Genomic DNA, 7,489 nt, shown 5'->3' on the forward strand with positions numbered 1-7,489 from the left:
CTATGCATACCCGCTTCCAAGATGCTTCTTCATTCTTGGTGCATGGTATGATAGGAACCTGGAAGACACTTAGGAAATAGAGAACAAAAAACACCTGGTCCACAGTGTCAAGTTTTAATACTCTTCCACTGATAACTGGATATGTGACCACTGAGTCACCCGACACATATGATCTTTTAGTCATTTGCTCTGTAGTAGAAAATATGAAAACTGAATGTATATAAACTACATTTTTTCTTTGACCATAAAATAGCATCATAGCTTTGCAGACTCAGATACTCCTCTATTCTCTCTGCTATAATTATTAGGATTTTTAGTTTATTGTGGAGTCTCATCCGCTAGCTAGAATACCTTGTATCTGTGCATTTTACCTTTCCTATTAATTCTACCTTCTTACATGCACCCTAAGGTAAGGGCAGATTATTTAGTGATATAAATGGTAATTAGGATCAATTGAATGTATTTATCATTTATTGAATATGTATTTATACAAATGATTATAAGAGCCACAGAAATATGAATAATATACAGTTCTATCTAGCATTATATTTTCATTGTATTAAGAGGAATAGTCAGTTGTTGAATGCGCTCTCAAAGATTAAATGTAGACCATATTACAAACTATGAAGCTTTGGAGTAGCATCATGCATAATTTGGAGAAGATAATTGATAGTTTTGTAACCTATTACACAGGTCACTGTAATGTAATAAGAGGGGAAAATTGCTTCATATTGCTTGAAAATGTAATACACATGCATGCTAGTACCACTATTGTTTGTGTAGTGACTCCGTTGAGCCACATAGGCAAGGTAAACTAAAATTAGCTCTCTGTACTCTGAGTCCATGGCTTATGAGACAGGCAGCTTTTCTCTAAAGTATCTCAATTAGAACAAATAGGAAAATCAAGTCCAGATAGGAATAGCTTTTTATGAAACCATGCTCTTTAAAATGGATTTTACTGTCAACCCATGAGGTGTTAGTAAATGTATTCTAGGTTATCATTAAAGAATCTAACTAGATGTAAAAAAACTACCATAGAGTAGGTAGATATGCCCAAAGCATTTAAACGTTTTAACTCATCCGAGTTTATACTTAGATAATTATTCAATTCAATAATTACTTAAATACATAATTGAACTCTATTTAACACAAGCTCTATATGCTTAGATGTTTATTATGTTAAATCACCAATTAAAATGATAATAATTATACTATGTGGCTTTTGATTTTATTTTATCTTCCACTAGGATCTGAGACAAACCAAAATATTATTGGTAGTATATTAACTCTTACTTTAATTTTTATACTAATAAACTAATAAAAATAGTATCAATTTTATTTATATTTAATTCATATAGACACACAAGCATTTACTTTTCACAAGTAAAAAAGCTGATATTACATGTTGTTACAGCAGTTACAAGAGGTCAGACAATTGAGAAGACTCAGGAGACTCCACAGGGTCACTCATAGGAGCCTTTAATGAAGACAGATAATGCAGCACAAGAAAATATCAGAGAAGTGCATGCATAGCTCTCAGAGCCCTTTCCCAGCCACACAGCAGGTACTCCATCTCCTGACTAAGAATTACCAAGATAGATGTGAGATGCTTTAGTCCCAGGTGAGCTGAGGTGGAAGTCTGCCTGACTCATTTACATCTCACTGGTCACTCAGCTGACACCAGATGCATACCATCATCTATTCACATTTAATAAACAATATAAGCAAGCTGGTAAAAAAGGTGTATTTTGGACTCTGAACATCTCATCATAAATCACAAGCTAAACACTTCATCTCTATCTAGCAGGGTCAGTACTGTGCTTCTAAGCATCCCAGTAGAAAAATGTAGATCAGTCACAGATCAATGGTATTTTAACCTTATTCTTATAAAATAGTGCATTATAATGTTCCATGGACTTCTTCTCATGCCATGCAGATTTGCCTCTTTAAAATCGTATACACATTTTCTAGTTTCTATATTTAATGCTTTGACATCCAGGGGTCTTGCCGACCCTGAAGAACTGCCCCTCCCAGTGCAAGCTAATTCCAGGAACTAAGCATACAAAGCCTGCAAGAATGGCTTTCACATACAAAGCAACCAGTTCAGAGCTCATGTCTGTAAATACCCCCTTTATCAAGCTTTCACATTTAGGACCACTATTCCCTACACTAATCATCCTAAGACTGGGTATCAAGATAACCAGGGGCAGCCATGATGCCACAGACTATGTGGAAATTATCTGAACTAGCCAATCTTAAAACAATAAAGACACTTGTTTTTGTGTTGCTGCTGTTGTTGTCGTTAAGAACCTTTTATTAAGCAAGCACTGCACTGGGAGATGGAAATACAATGGTGAACAAAAACAGATCCAGTTATATGGTACTTAAAGATGAGTGGCGCAGACAGGTAAGTGTGAAAAAAGTATACATATACTTTAATATATATATAGTTTTATATTTTTAACTGCACAAAACTAGTATACTTTTTAATTTTCTTTTTCTTTATTTTATTTTTCTTTTTTGAGATGGAGCCTCGCTCTGTCACCCAGGCTGGAGTGCAGTGGCACGAACTTGGCTCACTGCAAACTACACCTCCCGGGTTCAAGTGATTCCCTGCCTCAGTTTCCCAAGTAGCTGGGATTAGAGACGTGTGCCACCACACTCAGGTAATTTTTTGTATTTTTAGTGGAGATATGGTTTCACCATGTTAGCCAGAATGGTCTCAATCTGGCTAACACAGATCCACCCGCCATGACCTCTCAAAGTGCTGGAATTACAGGCATGAGCCACCATGCTGAGACAAAAGTAGTACAGGTATTGATCGATGTACGACCTATGCAACTTACGACCATTCGACTTTACGACCACAATCGCTAGCCACGACTGCTCCGCGTCTGGCAGCGCAAACGTTGCCCAGCTGGGCATACGACCGTGCGGACCAGCTTCCGGCAGCACTACCAACTCCGCGTGCACCATTTCAACTGTTATCCCAGACTCGGTACAGCAATTTGTGTTTTGTGTCTTGGATATTTTTCATCAAACCCCTCCCAACAAACTCCTTATACATTTCGAAGCAATGGACCCAAACATCGAACGATTTGCAAGGATTGAACGGATGGCACACGATGTGTTTCGTCCGTATCGTGAAATTTATGAAGAAAAAAAGAAACATACAATTCAGACAAAGCTCACCATGTTTATGAAAAAACCAACTCCGGTAACCCCAACTGCTGCCTCAGATGACGACATCAACGATCCGCAGCCAAGCACCAGTGGCCAATAAAATGTTTCGTACATGTTTATATGTTTTGATATGTTTTGCAATTGGGAAAATGTTTCCTATGGTATTTTTTACACCTGTATTTTGTATTTTTGTATGCACCTGTATTTTGTAATGGTGTATGTTTTGCAAATATTAAACGAGTTGTACTGGTAATGCAGTGTTTTACTTAAACCTGACGAATGTAAAAATAAGAAACAAAATGGTGTAGAGATGATACAAATGGCATAAAATGAACAAAGAAAATTATGATATATAACAATAATGAAAGAAAATTATGATAAAATATGACTTAAAGATTTTTATAACATCATTTCACAGTACTGTACATATAGCCTACTCAACTTACCACCAAATCGTGTTACGGCTGGTCTGTCGGAACCAATCGTGGCCGTAAGTCGAGCACTAGCTGTATATGTATAACAGACACGTTCACACGCACATATATATGCATATATCTATACACATACATATATAAAATATTTTTGAAGCTTACATAATTCATATCATTTAATCTCAATCAAAATTCTGTGAGATATGTTCCTTTTTTGTTTACAGCTAAATAAGCTAATACAGAATTGAATTTTCTCAAACCACTGGCAGAACTGGTCAGTGGCAAAGATCGCCTGCAGGGAACCGAGTGTGGGCATCCAAGGCCGCTGCACTCTACTGTGATAGCCATTCAAGAACAGCTTTGATGTTTTGGTTAATGAAAACTCCTGACCATGTTTTCCCCTAATTTCCCCTGCCTCTCACTGACTCTGATGCTTTTCCCTGTGACCCACAGTGGTATGGCCTGCCCTTCCTCTTAAAATCCTGTCAGTATAGCTGGGCATGGTGGCTCATGCCTATAATCCCAGCACTTTGGGAGGCCGTGGCAGGTGGATCAAGAGGTCGGGAATCGAGACCAGCCTGGCCAATATGATGAAACCCCGTCTCTACTCGCCAGGCGTGGTGGTGGGTGCCTGTAAGCCCAGCTACTCAGGAGGTGGAGGCAGGAGAATTACTTGAACCCAGGAGGCGGAGGTCGCAGTGAGCCGAGACTGTGCTAGTGCACTCCAGCCTGGGTGACACAGAGAGACTCCGACTCAAAAAAAAAAAAAAAAATCTGTGACTACAGCAAGCTTTCTTTTCAATAGCAATCACTTAGCCTTGCTGTATCTAACTTATGATTAAAAGCTACTGTATATTTTAAAGCACTTTTCCATTTAATAACTTTTTTGATTTTTTTGATAAATGGACCATGATTTATTTGGCCAATCTTTTATCAATGGAAAATTATATTGAGTCAATTTTGTTGCTTTTTTTTACAAACACTTCAATGATGGCTCTCATTTATCTTAATATGGGAAACTGTATGACAGCTTCTAAACTCTAGGTATTTATGGTGGAAAAAATGTTTTCTAGATAGGTAAACAAATAAACAAGTTAAAAAGATAATACAGACATAATTGAATTCATAATCATACTTCCAATTTATTAAGGATATATTAAATGTCAATGGTATACTATTCTTAATAGCAAAATTATAGAGTGTGTTGCATAGTGCCAAGCACTATTCTAAGTCTTTTACCTACGTTAAACTATTTAATCCTGGACAAAAGTCTGTTAGGTAGTTGCTATTATCCATATTTTATATAGGTAGAAATTTTAGTAGCATTTTCTTAAAATTGCACAGTTTTTAAAGGCAGTGGTTGGGATTTAATCCTTTTAAGAAACCAGCAGAAAAGTTGATGTTATGCCCATTTTTAAAATCAGCAATCTGAGAGTAGAAAGACTAAATAAATCTCTTAAAATCATAACGCTTTTAAGGATAGTGACTTTGCAAACTCATGTCTCTGAAAACTTCAAACTGCTTTCTGCCAACACTGACAAATGTCTCAGGAATTCAGAATTTTGAATGTGTGGAATTTTAACGAAAGGAGGGTATGGTCCTTCAGAAAAGAATTGAATGGTGCAACTCATGCTTCTGGGGATGATATTTCTAAGCTACGATGTACTCCACAAGGAGGAAAAAAATTAGTACCATAAAGAAGAAAACAGCAATATTCCTGAATGGTGTCTCATATACCGAAGAAGTTCCGAGTTTACAGTTCTTTTTCCTTACATTTACAACAGTTCTTCTATGACCTTGCCAAAAATAGAATATGGATCACCATTCTTTACGTTCACTTTCTGTTCCTCCATTTGGAATTCAGAAAGGGAAGGGATCCTGAAGAAATAATATGTTAAACAGACTTTGCCAACTACTGTATTATGAAATATATAATCAAATGTGCCTTGAAAATAGTTAATGTAAAATAAAAAGGTCACATCATGTTAGGGCAATAAAGAGAAGCTTGCTAATAATGTCTTCTGTTTAAACTGAATCTTGGAGCATGGAAATGACTTTGGCTAAGTCATATGTGAATTGGCCTGATATCCCACGAGGAGGTAGCACCAGGAGCAACAGCAGAGTAAAAATGTGTGTGCCAAGTCTGAACAGCACTGACCAGTTGACCTTGAAAGGTAAAATATATACAGAAGACACATGGCTTCATTGATTATAGCACTTTCTGATGGAAGAAAAAGAATGCCTAGCCACTGGTGGCTTTACATATAATAACATTAATTATGTATTTTTTATAAGATTAGGAAGGTAAAAGTTTCCAGAGTTGATTCAGACTTTCAACATTATCGAAGATGTAGGAGCTTTTCCCATTTTTGTTCTGTTGTCTTATTTATGTCAGCAATTTTTTCTGAGAGCCAAAGCTTATGTAAACCACCCCCAAGTGCTATATACAAACACAATTAGCCACTTCCAATGAAGAAGAAAATAATGAATTATCTGTATGTTTGTGTGTGTGTATACACACTTAAAGGGTAATTTTTCCTGGGAACTCACAGTGCCCCACTCTTATCTTTCATTAAAAAGGATTGCGGTATGGGTACCTGCTTTATTTATAAGCATGAGCATGAAGTTTCTTGGATTTCCGGCTTAAAGTTTATAAGATGTGTTTGCTATTGATGAAAACAATGAGAGCAGGGAAGGCTGTAAAACATAAAATTAAAAGTAATTGAACAAATGAAGATCAACTAAAAGGTTATTGCAATAAGCCAAATAAACACAATGAAGTATCTGAGCCAGGGCAGAAAGAGTATTGCTGAATATGAGAGAGATGACAAACACCTAACAGAAGTAGAATTGCATGTAAATTGCATGGTTGATTCTGGAAAACAAGAGAGATTTAAGGCTCTAAATCAATTCTGAGAATATAATCCTGAGTAACAAGGAGAATTTGTTAGTGCCTTTAACTGAAATGAAGAAATCAGCACCTGGGCCAGCTCAGTAGACACTTGTCTTAAACCTAGGCCAATTCTTCTGTAGCTTCAGCTGCTAAACTACAGACTTCCAAGGCTCTACTTCCTATCAATAATTGAACACCTGTTTGCTCTAGGATCGTAGCTCTGGCACGTGAGCTTGACCCCTGATGTGACTGCACGAAGGAATTTATTTTCACGTTTCATCCCGGATGAATTTTGTTGTAATTCTGATTGTAATAATCCACCTTCCTTTTTCCAGGTGCCCAAAAAATGTCCCGGGCTCTGGACTTCTGTGATTAAAGGCAGAGTAAAGAAGGTGTACTTTGAAAAAAAGTGAGAGCAATCTGTTTGGAAACATGCTGAGGTTGAGATCATTAAGTGACTTAGAATTATGGCAGCCTGATGAGCCAATTTAGGATTGTGGCTATAAAGTTTGGAGAAAAATATGAGCTCATTTTGTAGACTGAGACTCTATTAATGGAAGAGATAAAGACATAGAAATGGGCCTACTTAAAGCAGCATCATGTAATGCATAGAGTGTTTATGTATGAATCAGACAAATCTGGCTTTTAATTCTGCCCTTGCCATACACAAGTCTTGTGATTTTGAACAAACTGTCTCCCTTCTTTATTAATATAATAGAGTTTCTATTTTATATAATTAGGTAAACATCTGTTGTAGAATAATATAATATTCAGGATTATATTCATTTATAATGAATATAAAGTAAATAACATGTCTATACTCTGTGTATAGTAAATATTACCTTAACTTGAAAAGAAAGAATATGAAGAGACAAGATACAGTAATAAATTGTAAGTATAATAAATATTTTTGAAAAATATTTGGAATACAGATTACCTAAGGGAACTTAGATTAAAAATAGAATTGTAGTGTCAGCAATGA

Source organism: Sapajus apella, unplaced genomic scaffold (genome assembly GCF_009761245.1).
Source record: "Sapajus apella isolate SASKATOON/1434 unplaced genomic scaffold, GSC_monkey_1.0 scaffold8, whole genome shotgun sequence".
Lineage (NCBI taxonomy): Eukaryota > Metazoa > Chordata > Mammalia > Primates > Cebidae > Sapajus > Sapajus apella.